General features: G+C 43.9%; 1 protein-coding gene across 1 annotated transcript in view; it reads right to left on the bottom strand.

Annotated features, from left to right (window-relative positions):
- The window catches only part of Tmem178b (transmembrane protein 178B), a 394,177-nt gene that overhangs the window by 48,466 nt on the left and 323,777 nt on the right, over positions 1 to 21,934 (bottom strand). The gene's annotated exons all lie outside the window — the stretch shown is intronic.

Here is a 21,934-nt window from a genome sequence, read left to right on the forward strand (position 1 = left end):
TGGCTCCAACCTGGACTTGTTCCCCAAATGTTTTCCTTCTCTTACTCTCTTTTTTTAAAGTTGGCTTTTCACTTCCTCCTGGGGAGCACCTCACCCCATTATATTGGTCATTCCTTCGTGAGTCTGCCTGCCCTCTCTCATGCCTCCCTGCATTTAAGCCAGTGACACCAGCTTCAACCAGCTAACAGGGCATTAAGCAAGAGCAACACCATTTTGTTTGGCCTCTGCCCCAAGTTCTGACCCCTCTGCAGCATCACAGAGCATCCTAGAGGACCTCAGAGATATTTTGCTCTCTCAAAGGAAGGGCAAAATGTCAGGGTGATAGAGAGGGTGCCTGCCTGGAATCAAGGTACCTCACATGCACTGCTATCCCAACTTCTTTTTCTTTCTTTCTTTCTTTCTTTCTTTCTTTCTTTCTTTCTTTCTTTCTTTCTTTCTTTCTTTCTTTCTTTCTTTCTTTCTCTCTCTCTCTCTCTCTCTCTCTCTCTCTCTCTCTTTCTTTCTTTTCTTTTCTTTTTTTTTTTTTTGGTTTTTCCAAGATAGGGTTTCTCTGTGTAGCTTTGTGCCTTTCCTGGAACTCACTCTGTAGCCCAGGCTGGCCTCAAACTCACAGAGATCTGCCTGCCTCTGCTGGGATTAAAGGTGTGCCCCACCACTGCCGACTTACCCCAACTATTTCTTCTAGAGAAGGTACCTGCCTAGAATCAAGGTACCTCACATGCACCACTGCCCCAACTATCTCTTCTAGTACCAGAGGAACAAAAGCAACAGGGTTTCTGTGGGCCTGGGGATCTGCATCAAGAGGCTACCCATCCATCCTCTCCCTCTCTTACATTCTATCCACTTCTACCTTCCCAGAGTCATGCCCCCACACAAAAAAGGGACCTCTGCCTCTAACGGAGCACAATTTGAGTCAAGATCCCTCAGTTGAGGGATATGGTCTCTTTGTTCTGACAAGGAAAGTCAGACTTTGTCAGCCCCAGCCAACAGAGCCTGGTTAAAGAGTGGGAGGCACAAACACAGAGGGAAAACAATGGCTGGCCTCGCATCTGGGGAGGAGGATCCTGCAGCCGCTGCCCAGTTCCCGGGTCCCAGGGGCAGAGGATCCTGCAGCCGCTGTCCAGTTCCCGGGTCCCAAGGGCAGAGGATCCTGCAGCCGCTGCACAGTTCCCGGGTCCCAAGGGCAGAGGATCCTGCAGCCGCTGCACAGTTCCCGGGTCCCAGGGGCAGAGGATCCTGCAGCCGCCGCTGCCCAGTTCCCCGGTCCCAGAGGCAGAGGATCCTGCAAGGGGCAGCAGAGCAGACACATGCCCTCTCTGGTTCTTTCTCCTTTGCTGTCCTGAGCACCTAGCAGGCCTGCCCCAGCCAGGTGGAAATAACACTCTGTATTCACTTCTGTGAGTTGCCAAGGAAGCCTCATTATCACATAGCACTGTGCAGATTGCTCAGACTGCCAAATGAGTCAGGCGAAGCTTTGTTGAAAGAGTCCTGCGCTGACAATATTCACACACGAGCCAAGCCTCCTGTATAGTCAGCCTTAGCCGGAAAGGAAGGAATAGCCCTGCCCATGGGCCAGTCCAGTTCCTATGGGTCGGTCCTTCCATTTCCCCCAGCACAGTCACACTCACTGCCACCCAGCCCTGACTGGGGTCCCTTCTTTCCTCACAAGGGCCAGCTGCCTTGTCAGCAGAGAGAGTTCCCAAGTGGACATGGGAGGCCACGTGGATTGATTCCTAGGAACAGGATAATCTGTGATTAATACTTTACCCTCTGCTTTCTTGAAAGGCAAATGGGAAGGGAAAGAGTCCAGCTCTCACACTGGGAAGTTTAGTACCTTAAACAGAAGGTACTTAAAGTCAGTACCTTTCCTGGCCTCTTCCCCTCTTCATCCCATGAAGGCTTCTAGGTCTTGTCCCCTGTGACCCCAGTAAGCTTACTTGGCCTCCCTTCTGGAGGCCAAATTATCACTTGACTTTAATGCCTAGAAGTCCTACATTGTCCCCAGGCTCTATAGACTCTTGGGAGCAAAGATATTGCCTAAGGGACTGAGTAGATAGTGGTTCATATCAAGTGAGCCCACACTGGCCAGAGATGGACCCGTGGGTTTGTGAGGTAGGAAATCTAAAGAGAATGCCAACCATAAAAAATAGGAGGTGACATTTATTGACGGATGAGAACAAAGTGTTTTACTTAGAAGAAAATAGAAGGGAGCAGAAAAGCAGGGAAATGGAGGAAATAATGTTCTGAGCAGACCCTGGTCATCTAGGTCTCAGGTGAGGGAGGGGCAATCATCTTCTCTCTCAGCTTGGGTAAACTTCTGTGTCTCCCACAGGGTATTGTTGACTGAGGTAAAGGGTTGTTCTAAGTTGTTGATGCAGAAATGAGATGGAAAACAGAGATCCTGACTGCATTTTCATTGACCCAGGGAAGATTTTCACATCATCCTTGAGTCTGACTTTGTCCAACCTCTGCACGAACAACTGGTTCTTTTCTCCTTGGAAAGCTAACTGACTTATCTATGTAGTAGCTCAGGCAAGCTACTATACTAGGTCAGAAGGCAGGCAGGACAACAAATATTCCAATTTTACAGATGAGAAAAAGGCAAGCTCCGAAGACAAATAATAAGTTATCGACAGTCTCAAAGCTAGTGGAGTGCAAATAGAGTTAACAACTGCATTATTGAGTTGTGTGAAAGAATGGGGTAGATAAATAAAAGAATTAAAATTGATGTGAACAAATGCACTTGGCATTTTTTTCCTTCCAAAATCAAGCCAGTACTATAGCTAAGAGACGGGGAACAAAGGAAAGAGGCGACCGGAAGAGTGGTAGTGGCCAAACTGGTGGGCGGCAGAAACGGTTAGGCCGAATCCAAAGGCAGGATCAGGGAAACCCATCTGCAGAATTCCCCACAGGCTCCCGAACTCATCCACATAGAGAAGGGGTAAAACAGGTATTTTGAGGGAGTTATTTGAAAAGGAATTAGAGTCTCAGATCCTCTGACTACTCCACACCACTGAGGGGCATCCATTTCTCCCAGTTTCCAGGACATTGAATAAAGAAAGCACTTAGGGGCAAGGTACAACCTCCACCAAGGATTGGCTAGCGCAGGTGAGGGCAGGGTTCCTCCACACTGAAGTTCACGACCACCCCCTGCTAGGTGACTATTGGATGTGAAATCTTGCCATTGACACACGTACTGAGCCCTCTTCTGTTTGGTTTCCAGAAGATGGTTGTGAGAGCCACCCCCAGCCTAGGCTGGGTGAGTGAGGTGCCTCCCGGGCCATGAACAGCCCATTGCACTGTGGGATTCCGAAAGAAAAGGTGCTGCCCGCGAGACTAGGTGTATGGTAGGTTCCAAGTCCCAAGTTGACTTCGGGTTCCCTCACTGACTCAGTGGTTCTCACAACTCTTTAGCATTCCACTCTGAAACTCGAGTGGGTAAAGGCGATTGCTCTCAAGTCTGAACCTGGGTGTGATCCCTGGGACCTACATGGTGGAAAGAGAGAACCAACTCCCACACGTTGTCCTCTGATTCCTGCCACACATGACTTAGCACGTGAGTGCCTACACGCATGCACTCACCTCAGACACATATACACACTAAATAAACATTAAACAACAACTAAATGAGCAGACAACCAACTGAGAGAATCCTACAGCTGGGTGGGGTGGGCGAGCTGGGGAAGTAAAGTGTATAAGGGGAAGAAAAACAATGAATGAGTATTAATATTCTCAGAGAGACAAGAGCTGAAAGACATCGCTTCCATAAAGTAAAAACTGAATACTTTAAAGACAAAACAGACAAACAAAAACACTGGCTGGAGAGCCAAGCATGAAATAGAATGACAGAATGAAAAAAATCAGGGAAATTTACAAATATTCCAACTTCAGTATTATCTTATTGTGCTCCAAAAGATTTAAGGAAAAATACCCATACTCTGAGAGCATGAAATGGCATGAGCCTGGCTGCTTCTTGGGAGGCCGAGGCAGGAGGAGCTGAAGTTTGAGGCCAGGTTGGACTATAGAGCAAGTTCGAGGCTGGCCAGACAGCTGAGTGCTGCCTTGTCTCAAAGCAGAGACTATAAAAAGGGCTGGGGCCCCAGGCAGCGGTGGAGCACTGCCCACCCTGAGGTCCCAGCTGTGAGGGGTGAGAGAGCAAGGTGGTGGGAGAGAGAAAAAGAAAAAGCAGAGAAATAAACAGCAAACAAATCACCAGATCGATGGATGGATGGGCAAGAAGGAAATGTGACAATGCCTAGCTTTAATTCATACACAGAATCTGGTCCATGGAGCCCTGGGGAAGGCTATCACATTCCCATGTCAACGTAGAGGGCCTGAGAGGGTATTGTTGGCTGTTCAACAATTTATCATGCTTTCTGTTTGCATTTAAGTTAGTGCCACTGTCACTCTGGGGTCATGTAGATGATGTCACAGCTCTTCTCTGACCTACCTGCCACCATATCTCTGTAAATGATGATATATGTCCTAAACAATAGAATGATGTAAAAGTGAAAAAAAAAATCCTTCTGTTAAAAAATAAAAAATAAATCATAAATGTACTTTAAAAAACCATAAATGTATTTAAAAAATAAATAAATCATAAATGTATTTTAAAAAAGAATGAAGGACTAGCTATGGTTTTCCTCGAACTCACAGTACTATCTTGTAATCAAGAATTTACAGTTTATATTTCGTTCTCCATCACTTACTGATTTATATAAGAAAAAGAAGAAAATGAAAAGAGGAGAAAAAAAACACAAACTCTAACTCATCTTTCTCAGAAGCCTTAGAAAAATATTGTTTTTGGTTGGTCTAAGAATCGTCACATAGAAAAGAGCCTTGGATGGTAAGTTTGATTCTGTAGGCAAACATGGAGATCAAAACTCTCAGGAACTGTGTTGGGTTTGAGGATGTCATCTGTGTTCCATGACCCTCACAGTTAGTGTTCTAATATTTGAAATAAAGGTGCATTCTAAACTGAATGTCGTCCAGCAAGGTGGGGAGGGAGTAGGAGGGGGCGGCTGACCATGAGGGAGGGTGAAGGAAGAAAGACAAGGAGAACCATTAAATACAGCTAGAAAAAAAAAAAATAGCTGAGGAACTCCCAACTGGATCAGGCTCTCTGGATAAGTGAGACAGTTGATTAGCTTGAACTGTTTGGGAGGCCCCCCAGGCAGAAGGACAGGGACCTGTCCTTGGTGCATGAGCTGGCTGTTTGGAACCTGGGGCTTATGCAGGGACACTTTGCCTGGGTGAAGGGAGGAAGGGACTGGATCTGCCTTGACTGAATCTACCAGGCTGAAATGAATCCCCAGGGGAGTCCTTGCCCTGGAGGAGATGGGAATGGGGGGGGGGGTTGGGAGGAGGGGGGAGCAGGAGGAGGGAGGACATGGGACTCCGTGGCTGATATGTAAAATTAAATTAAATTATAAAATAAAATAAAGAAACAAAGCTAGGGAAAAAAAAACAGTTCTTCTCTACTTATTTTCATTTTATCTTAAAGTTTACACTCCAATTAACATTTAAATTGAAAGGAATTACTCACAACTCTGCACAGGAAACTAGGCTACCTGCATTAAGTCAACACCAAATTGGGGGGAGTGTCACTATCGGGGTCTTTGTGTCCTGTTTCTGCTATGAAGATCTTGCACAGAAAAATGATCATGATTGGAACATTTCTTTTTTTTTCCTCTTAAAAAAAAAAAAACAACTAAAAATGGTAAGGGTAAACTCAGATTAGACCTTGTTACCTAGGTAAAGGCTGGATGCATTTGGGAAAGGGAGCACACTGTACTAATGGCTGCAATTGTAAAGGAAAGAGTCAGGAGGACTGCCTTGCCTCCGGAAGCTCCCCCTTCTGTATGGCAGAAGCAGGCAGCCCTGGTGGCAAAGGTGCCACCCTGGGAGCAGAATAATCACTCACAAATGAACCAGGTCATGGGCATTGCAGGCTGAACAAAGTGCGGAGGACAGAGGCCCAGTGTCTCTGTCCTGAGGGGTCAGTCAGTATGGGAGGAGAAGAGAGGGAAGAGGGAGAGAGAATACCAATGAGATGGAATTGACAATGGACTTCCTACCCATGGGATCAACTCAGGACAGGCTGATTCAGGGGACAGGGAGCATTCCAGAGACCAGTCGTTATCCTCAAAGGAAGTGATGTTGGAGTGGAGATGTGGGGACACATGAACAGATTCTGGGAACTGGGGCGCTTCTCTTCAATGCCTCACTCTTCTACCCTCTGGCCCTGGAAACATGGACAAATTGGCCAGTCTCTCTGGATCTCCATTCATGCATATGATGAGCGGAGGTTAGGCTAGCATTGACGTCCAAGAGTTATTGGGAAGTCTCCCTGAGCTACAGGTGCAAACTCCGTTAGGGACACAGGAGTATACTAGGAAGTGAAAGTCACCCGGGTTGAAGCAACTGTTCTCCACGCACTGCATCCCTGCACCCGCCACCCTGGCCCACAGAAGGAATGGCGCCGCCGTATGCCGGTGTGTGCTTCTCATTAAAGATTTGTGACTCAGAGAGAGCACCTGGAATCTGTTCCTTTGCTTTTCAGGTGCTGGAGAGGCTAAGGCCAAGGAATTATTTATTAATATGGAGATGCACACACCCGGAGTGTTGCTGCTCTCTGTCCCCCAAGGACCCAAACAGCTGGAGGCTACCGCAGCTAATAGCAGAGGTGCCGGCAGCATTCGGGGCTCTTTCAACCCCGGGCTCTCGCAGTGAGCACTTCAGCCATGTAGGAGGAAGAGATATGGGGCAGAGTATGACGATGTGTTGGGAGGGATTTGGTGATTTAGGTAAGAAAAACAGGAACAGCTTTTGCCTCTGACTCACACAATGCAAGTTGGTTCAGTATCACAGTGTAGTTAGATTTAAGGAATTATTTTAGTGAAAACAAACGAGCCCCTACGTTTCCACAAGGAGTAGCAGATATGGGGTTTTGATCTCTAAAATCTGCTCAGACGGCCCTCAGCCTCGTCCTCTGCCCCATCCTTCTCCAAGCCCTCCATACTCCAATCGTCCAAACTGCAGTTCTTTTCTCTCCCTTCCTTCCGAACAGCAGAAGGTCCGCTAGCATTCCAGCTTCCTGGATGCTCTGTCAAGCTCGCATCCTCTTCGAAGGCCTCCCGAGAATGTGTGTGTGTGTGTGTGTGTGTGTGTGTGTGTGTGTGTGTGTGTGTGTGTGTTAGCTTCTACTATGGCGCTAGTAGACCTCACAAGCAGTACCCAGAACTGCACTTGGCTGATCTCACTGCCCTATCTTACTGCAGTTATTTGTTTACACCTCTCTCCCTTCAGTAAATTCAAGCTGGTTCAGGGTTGCATTGGTGTTTGATTTATTCTGTCTTCCTAGTCTCTAGCCTGACATAAGCAGGTGTTCAACAAATATTTACTAACTGTGATCACCATCCAACCCTGTAATAATTATCAAAGCCATGTGCCGTGTGTGTGTGTGTGTGTGTGTGTGTGTGTGTGTGTGTGTGTGTCTGTGTGTGTGTAATAACACGGGGGGGGGGGGGTGAGGAGAAAATATCTTCACAATCTAATCTGCTTCAGTGACTGAAATGCCATTGTGACTTGAACTCAGCTTTTCTCTTCCCTAATTTTAGGTTTTTGTAGCTGTTGATTTGTCTGTTTTGTTTTGTTTTTTTAAGCCAGTATCAACTGTTACTTAAACAACTCAACATCATTGCTCACTGCATGCAAAAGAAACATCAACATGCCTTTGGGTTTCAGATGGCCTGAAGAATGGGGGGCACAGGACAAGGGCTCCCCCTCAGATTATGAATGAAGCAGACCCCTCTGTATTGCCCATCCCCATGAGTCAGGACGAGCTGTGGGAGAAAGCAGTTGCTGTAGAAACAGGAGGCAGTTTCTGGGTCAGAAGACAAGGCTTGAAGCTTTCTACTCCTCAATCCTACCTCCAGATTAGGGAGCTGCCACAAACAGGGATATTAAGCCACGCTGCCAGATACAAATCACATCCATTGTCAAAACAATGGAAGGCAAATTAAGAAATTCATACTTGCCTGATGAAAGCTAGGTCAGCAGCCAAAGCAAGTACAGGGGGAAGTGCGAGGGAAGAGAATTCAGAACTAAGGAGAATTATCCCAACCCCCCAAACCAAAAACGTTCGGGCCGCAGTAATGGTCCCTTGCTGCTGCTGCCGCTGCCGCCGCCATGGCTATCAGCCAGCAGCAGAAAAGCAAGGAGGGAATGACTGGAGGAGACTGTAGCTCAGCCATCCTGATACACCCGGGTGGAGCTGGCAACCTGCTCTTCCACCCAAGAGAAGAGCCCATTCCTCCTTTCCTGTGCCACAAGTCACTGACAGCTGCCAGGAGTGGAAGGTACGGCAATGTGCTGCTTGAGAAGAACATGACCCCAGAGAGATGCCACAAAGCAATTAGAAGATGAGAGTATGAAAACACATGGACACCTCAGAAGTGAGCCAGTGCCTGGGAACTAGCTGTGAGCTTCACATAACACAGGGAAAGGGAGTATTAAATAGGAAACAACATTGGCTGTTTGCTCTGTCCAGGTGGGTGTCGGGGACATGCATAGGATGGGACAATTCCATTGTCCTGTAAGGTAGATGCGATGTTTCTCCACTTTAGAAAGTGGAGCATGGGGACTGTAGCTGACCAAGGTTACACAGCCAGCGAGAGTCATCTCTGGGAAAGGGTCCCACTCTGGCCATTCTTTTGTCATTCTCCAGGGCTTCTCATACCCTAGGCTATTTCAAGCCCAGAATTGAACTTAACGTTCAGTAAAAGATAATGGAATATATTCACTTATCAAAACCATTCTGTGAAAAATGTCTGACATGAAAAACAAACAAAGAGCAGTGCACAAGCCTATGTATTTCCATATTGCATGCATGTATATATATATATATATATGTGTGTGTGTGTGTGTGTATGCACCTGCACATACAACCAAAGGTTAATAAGGAGCCTTTGTGGACTGTGAGTGTGTGTTGGAGGGTTGCCTTTTCTACAATAGGAGTGCAATACTTTAAGAATCAGATTTTGAGTTCCTTAAGAGATAAGAGTTTTATTGACTTTACATAGTTCTAAGCACAAATAATGAGTTAACCTGGTAGGATGGGCACAGTGGTAAAAGATAGTGGTTATTAGCCTTCAATTCCTTCTTAATAATACTTAGAATCTACATCCTGGTTCCACACATATTGGTTAGAATTCACTGTGCAGATCAAAACCCTACTGTCTTAGTTCTGAGGTGTCGGAGGAGAGGGTGATAGAGGAAAACTCGCTCTGCATCCAGAAACTGCAATGTCCAAGACAGCATGTTGTGGGATATTTGTACACTGTGTGAAGATATATTGCTGTGTTTGATTTACTAAAGAGTTGAATGGCCAATAGCTAGGCAGGAAGAAGTTGGACGGGACTTCTGGGGACAGAGAGGACTCTGGGAAGAAGAGAGGTGGGGAGATACCAGTGAGACTCTAAGGAAGCTAGACACACAGTACAAAATAAAGGTAACCGAGCCATGTGGCAGAACATAGATTAATAGAAACAGGTTAATTTGAGTTATAAGAGCTAGTTGGGGATAAGCCTAAGCTAAAGGCCAAACTTTCATAATTAATAAGTCTCCTTGTCATTATATGCAGGCTAGCGATCCAAAGATAGTCCAACAAGAAAGCTTGCTACAATGGCATCCACAAGCCATATGTGAAGCTGAGCCTTTGACATTTTTATTGAGTACTTGAGTTGAAACATGCCTAAGGGTGAGATGTGTATCATAGTTAGATGTTACAGACTCATCAGGAATTTCTGTAAAAAACATTCCTTAACAATTGTTGTTTATATTGATTGCATGTTGATATGACATTTTGGACAGATTGGATTAAGCCGTATTATAAGCATTGATTATACCTGTTTCTATTTATGTCTTTGATATAATAGAACATCTAAATTTGTGTATGTTGACTATGCTATGCTCCTATAGGACTACAGTGTTTTGGGGAGAGGTATAAGAGTTTGTGTAGATCTTGCTATGCAAGGTACTCCAACCTAGCTCTGAGTCCTGTAGCACACCCCATCTTCAGTTCACAAATAACAAGAGAATAGGAAACTGTGAGTGGAGGCTGGGGGATGAAGGCTTTTTAGAAGAGAGTCATAGGGAACTGTGCATTTCCATTTCCTCCCGTGGGGGCATCTCCACTCTTACCTACGGAGATCAAGAACCTCGAGAGAGCATCACTGGGGTGATCCAGAGTTTATAGGACATGAGGTGGTATTTACTGGTAGCCTCAAAAACTAAGTAAATGGCTGTCTGGAGCTTCCTGGCGCAACAAAGTTAGATCGAGCTATACATGTGGAATTTTGAAGGGAAAAAAATCTCTGCTTTCTCCACAGGTCAAGCGTAAGGGAGTGAAATCAAACAACCCTGAAAAGATTCTGCCATGGTACCTTGCCTGTTTTGACGACATGGCTCCACCAGAGAGTCTTAATAGAGTATAGTACCAAAATTGGGAGTTGGGGAGGAAGTGGAACCAGATCACCTAGACAATGGCCTGTTCATCTCAGGAGATAATGGTGCATTGTCAATCCCTACAAAGCATTCCCAGGGAAATTACAAATTCGTTCTGTGAGAGATAGAGTCAGTACTTGAAACCTGCCACATGAAAAGCACCAACATTGAGCATGAGAGCACTGAGCACATTAGACCTCCTTGGCATATCACCTGCCTTCCTTTCTCCAAGTCCAGCCCTGAAGGAACCAAAACAGGTAGCAGGTAGAATTTAAAAAGAAAGAAACTGAATCCGTCTCTCTTTCTACAGGCAGGTTTCTCATGCATGCCAAGGTTTAGCTGGAAAGAGAGAAGACAATTTAAGACTCAGGGTTCAGCTGGGCAGTGGTGGTGCACCTCTTTAATCTCAGCACTTGGGAGGCAGAGGCAGGCAGATCTCTGTGAGTTTGAGGCCAGCTTGGTCTACAGAGCAAGTTCCAGGACAGCCAAGTCTACACAGAAAGACCCTGTCTCATAATACACACACACACACACACACACACACACACACACAAGATAGATAGATAGATAGATAGATAGATAGATAGATAGATAGATAGATAGATAGATAGATAGATAGACAGACTGACCGACTGACTCAGGGTTCAAGCTATTATAATAGTTTTGATAGATAGATAGATAGATAGATAGATAGATAGATAGATAGATAGATAGGAGAGAGAGAGAGAGAGAGAGAGAGAGAGAGAGAGAGACACTCAGGGTTCAAGCTATTATAATAGTTCTCAGATTTTGTTAACTACAAATAAAACAAAAGATAATAAGCTATCCAACACTCATTGAGATCTTCCATATGTGTTATCTAGGAATGGAGATAGAAGATGACATAGAACAGACTTAAAAGGTTATAGTAAGAAAAACAAAACTGTGCAGTCTTTCATAAATGAGCTACAGATAACCTTGTTCAAGCCAAACCTGAAATCAGAATGAACATGGGCAATGATACAATTAGCATTTCATATGCTAAGCTTATCCTAAGCACTTCATATATACTTTATCATACAGAATCCCTTCTCCCCTTTTACTGATGAGATAATAAGGAACTTGGGGTCCAGTCAGCTGCTTGAAAGTAGTAGCTGAGTAGAGCATTCTGCCCTGACTCTAAGGCTCTTGCTTCTAATCAATGGGTTCTACAGCCTGTGAGAGTCATGGATCAAGTGAGATCTTCGAAAGCCCTTTGTAAACTGTAAAGTGCTACCACAAATGTCCATCGTCACTTCTGTTCACTGCAGGCTCCAAGACAGAACACAAATATAATGGAGCCTGCAGCTTCCATCTGTGTCATCCAAAGTGTATTTAACAGCCCCGGGGTGTACTAGTCTTCCCAAACAACATGGGAAATGCAAAACTAGTGCTTTTTTGTTTCTGTTCTGAAAAAGCTTTTAGGTTATGTCACGCCAATAAATTTGGTTTTCTAATTTCCAAGTATGCTAGTGAAGGGGCCTCAAAGAACATACACTTACGCCTATCCTCATATAAGCAAAGATATTTCCTGAAGTTCATGTGTATGGGTGATAGGAGCAGGCACTGTGGCACTTTTAGAGCAGAAAGGACCATGGGATATGGTGCGGGCAGTTGCCACCCTGGGGACCAGTGATGGCTTCTGCTTCTTTTGGCTAGTTAGAGCACCTTAGAGAAGTCACTTAAGCTTTGCGCTTGTGTGTCTGCTTTATGAAGTTAGCCTCCTGCCTGGCAGTCCTGGCGTAGACTAGATGACTCTGTTCCTATGGTTGTAATTCTCAATGCCACTTTGCAGTATGCCAGCCTGTCTTTATCCCAAGAGGCAGCGGAAAAAATTGAAAATTAAGAGCCTGTTATTAAAGTACTAATAAGACATCATGGAGCCAATTTTTAAGAATGCTAAGATATCATAAATCTAATAGATGATAACAAGGCTTGCACACATCCCACACAGCTGGGAGAGGCTGTGTACATGAGAGCAGAGGCTGTCCTTCTTCTTCCCCAGCCACAGTTCCTCCTGCTCCCTATGGACCCCTGTCTGCTAGTAACCAGTAATGAGTGAGAGACTTGGGAGACATCTCTTCCCCCATGCCTTCTCTGTAGTTCTACTGACTTTTTGTGAGACCATTTGACATTTTATTTTTAGTAAAGGATTTCATAAGGACATTTTCATGTAAGTACCTCATGTACTCTAACCATGTTCCTATTACACTGCCCCCTCCATCCTCACCCCTCCCTCCCCCCCCTTGTTCTTCTCAATCGTTGGCTTCTACTTTTATGTCATTTATGGTTTTGTGTATTTATATAAGATCTAGGCCCCTCAAATGAAGGAACATGAGACAGCTGCTTGAGTTTCACTTAATTCTGTCAATATGCTAATCTCGCTTTGTGTCCATTTTCTTGCAAATGACATAATTTCATTCTTTATAGATTGATAAAAGCTATTGTGTATATATATAAGCTTATTATTTTTAATTACATGCATGCACCGTTAAGTGCTAAGGAGAAAAATAAAACATGTAATTGGCAGAATTTATATTTCTACCAGAAACATATGAGGGTTCCCTTTTGTCTGCATCCAGGCCAGTGTTTACTTTTTTTTTTTAAATGATTGTCATTGCTACTGGGGTAAGATAGATTCTCAATGAAATTTTAATTTCTCTGATGGCTACTGAAGGGATACCATCTTGTGAGAACTGCTGGTTCATTTCATTAGCTCATTTATTGACTGGACTGATTTATTTTTTGGTATTTAGTTTTTGAGTGTTTTAAATATTCTAGATATTAATCCTCTTTCATATGTGAGGTTGGCAAAGATTTTCTCCCATTTATTAGGCTGTCTCTTCCCCATATTGTATGCTTTACAGAAGACATTAGTGTATTAATCCACTCCATGTACAGTGATCAAGTAACAGCTACATGTAAGAAATAAATCTGTGGACAAAATAAGTCCCTGGCTCCATGAAATTCACCTTTCAGGTAGAGAGGCAAAGTAAACACACACCCACATACACACATATGCATGTATGTCAGGAAGGGACAAATTCGATGGATGAAAATGAAGCAGGTCAGTGGAACGAGGTACAGTGAGATGGAAGGGGTGATGGGCTCAGAACTCTTTCTCTTAACTGTGACATTTGAATAGACACCCAAGGGAGGGAAGCATGTGGGTACATCCCATGCAGAGGCAATCACACGTGCAAAGGGAATGAGCAGGAATCTGCATGTTCTCCACACACTGTGTAACATTTTCACCTAATGGTCAGTACACACGTTGACTGTGAGCGGCATAATCCGGTTTGTGTTCTGTTACAAACGAGAAACTATTTGCTATGACTGGATCCGCGCTCCCCCGGGAAATAAACATCCCCTCCAGATTTCCACTGCAGTGACTTGCAGAGAGAACAGGGAGACTTTTACTCGACTTAACTGCATTTGTGAGGAACTCATTTGGTCAACACTGGCCACCAGTGTCATTCTTACAGTTTAGACTTCACCCGGAATGGAGGGGGGGAGGGCAGGATTATATTCCGTCTGTAGAGATAATTATGGCTGCAAAGAGGGAGGCCAACCATGAAGGAAGGAGACAAGATGATTGTTTAGTGACCATGAGAAGCTGCATTACAGCAGAGGACACGGATGAAAGGAGGAGACAAAGGGATTCCAACGGGAACCACTGAAGGAGCTTGTCAAGATGGAGGTGGAAGGCCACCAAGAGAGAAGGACTCAGGCATGACTCCAGATGCTGCCTGGGGATATAGACTTTGTGTTCGAATCAGTGTAGCCATCTAGAACAGATGTGCTCTGCAGAGAGGATGCTCGTTCCTGCTCTTATTTCATAGACCTTACTTCTAGGTATGCGCTCTCCTGTTGACCATGTCAAACCCAAAATCTCTGCCACACAGCTCTGCTCTTCCTCCATTTCAGTAACGGGTCTCTAGAAAGGGATTCTATCAGTTCTTCAGAACACTGCTGTAGAGATACCTGAGTCCACACCTCCCAAACTACAGCTCCTAAGACCCTACCTTTGCAGTTTCTGAATTTGGTCTGATACATAGAAAGCAGATGAACTGACAACACTTGATGACAATATAAAAAATAAGGGGGGCGAGATTACCACTGTTCAGGATATCTTCTGTATCATGTGATAGAAAAAAGGTGGACACCTTCAGCTAATATACAGAAGAAGAGATACAGAATGTTTTTAATCTTTCCTTATTTGGGAGATGTTTTGGAATAAAGGTGAAAGGACAAATATTGTGAGAAAAATATAAGATTATTCAGTTAATTAAGTACCTAGTACACAGATAGATAATTAGAGACACCTGCCCATTGTCACGCTGACTGTCAGGGTCACATGTATAGAGAAGCAATTAGTGCTTGCTTGATTCTGATTTGAGACTCAGGCAGCTGAAATAGTCTATTGTATGCCTGCTTCCTAAGGACGGACACAGGCATAAAGAAGGAAGGCCAAGGGGGAAATTTGAACACAAACCATATTAGTTACTTTCCTCATCACTGTGACCACAATTCTTGGTGGAAACAACTTAAGGGAGGAAATGGCTTTTGGCTCCCAGTCTCAGAGGATTCAGTTGTCCATGGCAGGAAGAGCACAGTGGAGCAGACCAGTTCACGTCCAACTGAAATCCCAGGGAAATGGCCAGGGATTATGCACTTCCAATGACCTGCCCCCACTGAGCTACATTTTCCATCTAAGGCTTCACTTCCCAGTTTGCAGAACCTCCAAAAATAGAACCACCGGCTGGACCAATCACTGCAAACACATGCTTGGGGGGCACTTCATATTGAATCCACAACACCAACATTTACGATAAGAAGAAGAAAAGGAGAATGAGAATGGATGGTCAAAAAAGGACAGGACAACATGAGGGAACCATGGTAGGGAAAAAGAGAAGGTTTTGCCAATTGATAATAAATTAAGACATAACAGCATAAAATTCACATCAAGGATTTTCTGAGCACCCACTGTGGGTCTAGCATCATGAAAGCCACAGGAGAAACAGTCTATGGAGGAACATATCCTTGTCACATGGAGCTTAACTAGACTCACAATTAGGAGAGATCCCATGTGAACTTGGCAAGGGCTCTTTTAGTGGAAGCCATTTCCATTGGGTAACTAGGAATGAATGGGAGATGGGAAGCAGAAAGTTGTTCCTAAATACTATGCTTTCAAGTAGCCTGGCTGGAGAGAACAGGGAGGAGGTAGATGGAAGAGGATGAGGGAGGTGCAGATGAGTTTAATGCATGCAAAGCTTGAGTTCCTTTCTATGCAGAAGAAAATGCATTAGCAGAGAGAATGAACTGAAGATACCATGGGTTTAGCTGTTCACAGGCTCTAGCCCTTATCCAAATCATCAGAGCAGATCACACAGACTCGGGAAGGATGGCTTTGTTCCACTTCAAAACCTGCACAGCAGAGCTTGGTGGTGAAGAACCCTGAGTTCATGGTCAGTCTCTCTGGGCTTGAGTTCCAGAAGTACCTCTTCCTCACCATGAGACCTTAAGATCTCTGACACTCAGTTCCCTCACAGATGAATAGGGATCATAATAACGCCCACGTTACAAGATTGTTATGCTATCAGTATCTCAATTATGAACTAATACAAAGCAAGTGCTGTGTGTGCACTCAGAAATTAAGCTAAGAAACAGATGTGTGATGTGAAAATTCATCCACATATGCATATTCTATAGAGGGAGTTGGCTGCAGGAAGAAGAGAGAGACCAAAGCTTTGGAAATGGGAGGGAAGTTTTCAGAAAGTAAGTTTAGCATTAGGAGATGCAATTTTTCTTGTCATTGGGGCTTAGGCTCAGCTCACCCTTTCACTTTTGCAACTTCTCTTATAGGCATATGCCCATAATCTCTCTCATTCTGGAAGAAAAGTTCATAGTGGTGGGCTAGATCTCTGAAAACTGAGCATTCACTCATTCATTGATTGACTAAATCATTGGTTCATTTACTAAACTCTATCCTTCAGCCAGTTATTCTAGGCACTAAAATACAAAGATGATATATTAGCCAGGGTTCTCTAGAAGAACAGAATTGATAGAATTAATACACACACACATTAGGAATTTGTTAGAATAGCTGACAGGCTGTAGTCCAACTAGTTCACAATGGCTGTTTACCAACAGAAGGTCTAAGAATCCAGTAGCTGTTCAGTCCATGAGGCCGGATGTCTCAGCTGGTCTTCAATATAAACCGGAATCCTAAAGAAGGAGGCTCTGATGCCAGTGAAGGCATGGACTTGTTAGTGAGAGTGAGATCAAGCAGGCAAAGAGAAATGACAAGCTTCCTTCTTCCATGTCCTTTATACAGGCTTCCAGCGGGAAGGTATGACCCAGATCGAAGGTGGATCTCCTCACCTTAAATGATCTGGATTAAAGGTATATCTTCTTACCTCAAAAGATTTAGAGTAAAAAATAGGTCTTCCCATTTCAAATATTTTAATTAAGAAAAAAATCCCTCACAGGTGTACCCAGCCTTTTAGGTTTTAGTTAATTCCAGACGTAGTCAAAGTTGACAACCAAGATCAGCCACCACAGATGAGGAGGACATCAGCTCTTTCCTTGAGGTTGCTGGTTGAAAAGCCTTAGGATCCCCTTGTCCTGCTCTCCTCCTGTCCTCCCACGTCTTCAGGCACCATTCAGTCACTTGAAGGGTAGGGCTATGCCTTTCCCCTTCATGCCGCTCAAAGCATCCAGTGCAGAACAGATGAGCTGGTTCTCCACAGAATAACGGGAACACAAGTGAGTAGGAGCCCACAGTGTCTCTCCCAGATAGTCACTTAGCACGGGAGGAAAGGCGCTGACATCTCCTTGGCACTGGTTAGGTGCCAGGCATCACTGTCAGTACGCAGCACACACAGCTCACTCCGAGCCAGCCAAGGAGATGCTGTTGCAGTTTGTTGGACTGAACAGTGATGCCTAATGGCTTCTTGCTTGTATTTTCGAATGTTTGCCACTTTTTGAGGTTTGATTTCTATGCTCAAAGTATCTCCGATAGCCAGAAATGTTTTTCATGCTTCACATGTAGTCAGTCACTTTTGAATTTTGCTGGTGTCCTGCATTTGGGTCTTTTGTTAAGTAAATATTTTCATGTCCTTCACGTCTTGTTGCACAAGAAACAAGCATCTCCATCCCTTCGGTCCCATGTAAGCCAATCTCTCCTTTAACCCTCTCCATTGTCTGTGTTCAGTGGTAGCTATCAAAGCCGGACTGAAGAAGCCACTCACTAACGAGGACAAGGTCATTGGAAGATATGTGAAAACCCCAAACAAAATGAGAAACAGTTGGGTAAAACTTCCCCCCCCCCCCCAGTTATCACAAAGGAATTTGAGTATTAAATTTATCAAGCTAGGAAAAAAAAAACACTAAATGGGATCATGAATTTAAAAAGAAAAGATGACAGACAAATATACAAGGTGAGATGTTTATATATTGATGCCGTTGCTACCCAGATGGTTTCTAAGGCAACAATAGGTGTGCCATTCGTCTGTAAGTAATGCATCAGATCACCACAATCCACGTGTCTTCACACCTGGCAGTGCAGGGCAATTCTCAAGTTCAAGGTTTATTTCTGCCTTCTGGAGACACTATTCTTGTCAGTAGAGATGGGGAAAAAAAGGTCAAAGCCTTTGGTGCTTTTAGCACTTGGACACACAGGTAGTGGGGGGATTTCCCTGACTTGAGGCTACACCTCAAGGACACACCTGATATCATACACATGTTTTTAAGGATACTGTATTCTCTTTATCAAAAAGTTAAGATTATAAATTTATCTGAATTTATAGTTAAATTACAATTTAATTACATTTAAATATACTTTCTTTATTCTTTCTCTCATGATTTATGTCTATTATTTTATGTGCACTGTGCTTTGTTTGCGTGTATGTCTGTGTGAAGGTATCAGATCCCCTGGAACTGGAGTTACAGACAGTTGTGAGCTGCCATGTGGGTTCTTGGAATTGAACCCAGGTCCTCTGGAGGAGTAGCCAGTGCTATTAACCACTAAGCCACCTCTCTAGCCCCCAAATATACTCTTAACCTGCATTGATCAGAAAAAGATTAGCACTAATTTGATGCCTATTAAATCCGCACTGGCCATGCAGAACTTCCTTTTGAGCCTAGCCCACAATGCTCAAGGCCCTCTTGATGAGCTTCAGAACTAGGATTCTGAGCTTCAAAGCCCCAGTGATGATCAAGATATAACCATTCTCTGGACTCCCAGATGTCAGCAATAGTTTGAGTTCTGCTCATTTTCATTTTCTTTCTGATCAGCAGCCAAATTCATCATATTTGATTACCATGGTAATTAATGTATAGATCTCTCCTCTTCACCCCTGGGGACATTGCTTCTGCTCTGGCCCTGGCCCTCCTTCTCTCACTCCTGGGTAAGTCAGAGAAGTCAAGAAGGCTGACTTTAATTTTAGGGTTAACATCTGTGAACATGCTTACTTGTGCAATATCTTTTGGGAGGAACTTCAACTCCATGCCCCTTGTGGACTCTCCCCAGAGTCCTCTTCCCAAGGTTTTCCTGCTCTGGTCATGTTGTGGTTTGCCAGGTTAATTGTAACCTCAGAGCCTTTGTGCTAAGGTCTTCATTTCTGACCCTCTTTATGACTACCATCACTTTTCTTCCTCCACGTGCTCTGCAGATGAGCAGCTCACCTCTCTACAAGACACCCTTTGTCCTCATGTCCCTGCCTGCTTGTGTCAAAGACACACCTATGTCCCAGGATCCTCCCACTCCTGTTCCCGTTCACCTGGACAAGATCTTAACACTTCCCAAAGATTCACTCCCTTGCCCATGACAAGGAACCATCAGTTTAAATTGGTTGTGATAGAAATAGGTTATAGGTTAAGTAAAAACACACATATAACATCTAATTTATGACACTCCACAGGATTGTTTAATTGTTAAAGTTACATAATGTTTATGTTAAGAAGAAACCTAAATACATAATTTTCAGCTTATTTCTGTATATGTGGGTATAGAGAGATTAAATATAGAAGACAAATAGAATTAGATAAGAGCTAGATACTGCCTTCTGTAAGAAAATCTCCATCTTTATCTGAAATTAGTTTGAGAAATAAAAGACTTTCACAGATATTCTCTGGTGAAGTATTAATATACAAATGTTACGAGCTGACCAACCATGTCCTTTTATGAGAGAAGCATATTGCAGACATTAGAACCATATTTATGAAAACAATCTAAACTATTCTAACAATTGGGATACAGTTAAACAAATGATGGTATGTTCACATTATGGGCTATTATGCAGCCATAAAGCTGATGTTTTTGGAAAAATTAAATGATGTTGGAAAAAAACAGATGCAAAGTTGCATATTCTATCTGCTCCCGGATATAGAATTATAATGATCATAAACATTGATGATAATAATAATAAGCAAAAAAAAAGATCAAAAGAAAATATATCAAAGGGTTACTGGTGAAGGAGAGGATTATGGATGATTTTCACATAATTCTTTATAATTTCTGGTGGCTTCTAAAATCAAGCAATGAATATAGTTTGCACCTACAGCAAAGAGGAAAATTATTCTTTAAAAAACAACAACAACATGCACACACAAACAAATATCCTTGGACTTCAGTAAGGGGATACAGTGACGGAGGATGTTCAAAGGCTCTTTTCAGCATCAGCTAGCTAGAAGTTGTCTCTCCTGGAGACATTTGGTTCCCACAAAGCAAGTGCTCTCATCAGCAGCCACTGTGAACTAGAACAGCTGTGAAGATGCAACACAATGACTGTGCATGGGTAAGATGACCCCAGGATGCCATGGAAACAGATTCAAGTACTCACAGAAGAACAGAGCATCTTCTACAACATCTCTGCTCATGGTTGATATGGCATGCTGATAAAAGTCTTTTACTCGGTTAGTTTTTCAGAACTTTAGTGATGTCGTAGGTACCCTGGGCAATTTTTGCGTCAGTCTCCTTCAAGAATCAGAATAAACAAGGGACACTCTGAAAGAAGCGACAGTGTGGAGACGGAGCGAGGGGAACAAAGGCTGTGTGATGGAGTCAGTGTTCTGTAGAAAGGCAGAAACAGTGCTACATAGGCTCTGAACAATGCAAGAACTGTGACACCCAGAGATGGAGCCACCCTAACGTTATTCTGGCTGTGACACCATGAATGACATCCAAAGGTGCCCAAGTCATATATTTTGTTGGCTGACACTGTTTTATGACGTGAAAGATTGCCAATAATCAAACTTTTTCTCTGTGACAGTATCCATGCTGAGAATTCTTCCAAAGGGCTAAAGAAAAGATAAAGACTTCAGGAATTACAGCTGAATAATTTCAACTAAACACTGAGAATTTTGAGACACAATTCCTGAGCTTAAACATTGGCTCTTGTCTGTCATATAACTCTGGCCATTCCCAAGCCTCTGTTTTCCTGTCTATAAAATGGCACTGATAGCAATGTCCCCCTCAGAGTGTAAAAATTGAAGGGTATCATCATTTAGGTACTGGACTACCAGCGCAGCAGTGTGAAGGTGGGAAGCTTAAAGAGGCAGGGGTTAGGAGAAGATGGGTAGGTCATGGGAACATTGTTCTCAGAAGGGAAAAAGCTGGCTCCCAGATTGGGTGAGTTCTGACCAAGGCTGGTTGGTATAAAGCAAGCATCTCCTGCTTCCTCTCTCCTGATAGAGATTTTCTCTGCATGTTCCTGCCACGGTGACACCTCCAGTTCTGAGATCTTCACCAGAGCAGGGCAGATGCTGGTACCACACTCTGGAATCTACACAAATGGGAACTAAGTAAACCTCTTCTTAAACAACAACAAAGGATTTTGATACAACAACACACACACACACACCAAAGAATGGATCCCACATGGCACAAGGCAGATACCCTACAAAGGAGAAGCATTCAGGCAACTGAGCCTAGGATGAGCTTGATTCTATTGGAGGCCCACTGATCACCCCACATCACAGGGGGAAACCAAACAAAGAAGCATCTTTTTTCCATTCAGCCCTCTGAATCTATCCACATACTCTTTAGTAAATGGCTCAGAACACATAAAACCCAACATTTTGCAGAACGATGTGTGTGTCAATAAACAGCATGGGTTGTATGGTCCACCAATTCCGGCTGCCGTAGATGTCCTGGACACACCATTCTCAGGCGGAACTCTAAAGCACTGTCACACTGCTGGGACACTTGTCTTGATTCCAGGGCACAGTGGAGCAGACTGATGGGCAATTTATCTCTGCAAAGGACTTCTGTAGGAAGCATGGCTTCAGTCAGATTTGCATTTCTCCACTCTCATCCTCAGAGCATGACACTGTGCCCCGCTGCAAAGACATGACATCATTTAGGCAGCCCTGACCATGTGCTGGGGTCAGAAGGACTTCACATTCC

This window comes from Peromyscus maniculatus, chromosome 3, assembly GCF_049852395.1.
Source record: "Peromyscus maniculatus bairdii isolate BWxNUB_F1_BW_parent chromosome 3, HU_Pman_BW_mat_3.1, whole genome shotgun sequence".
In the NCBI taxonomy this organism is placed as follows: Eukaryota; Metazoa; Chordata; class Mammalia; order Rodentia; family Cricetidae; genus Peromyscus; species Peromyscus maniculatus.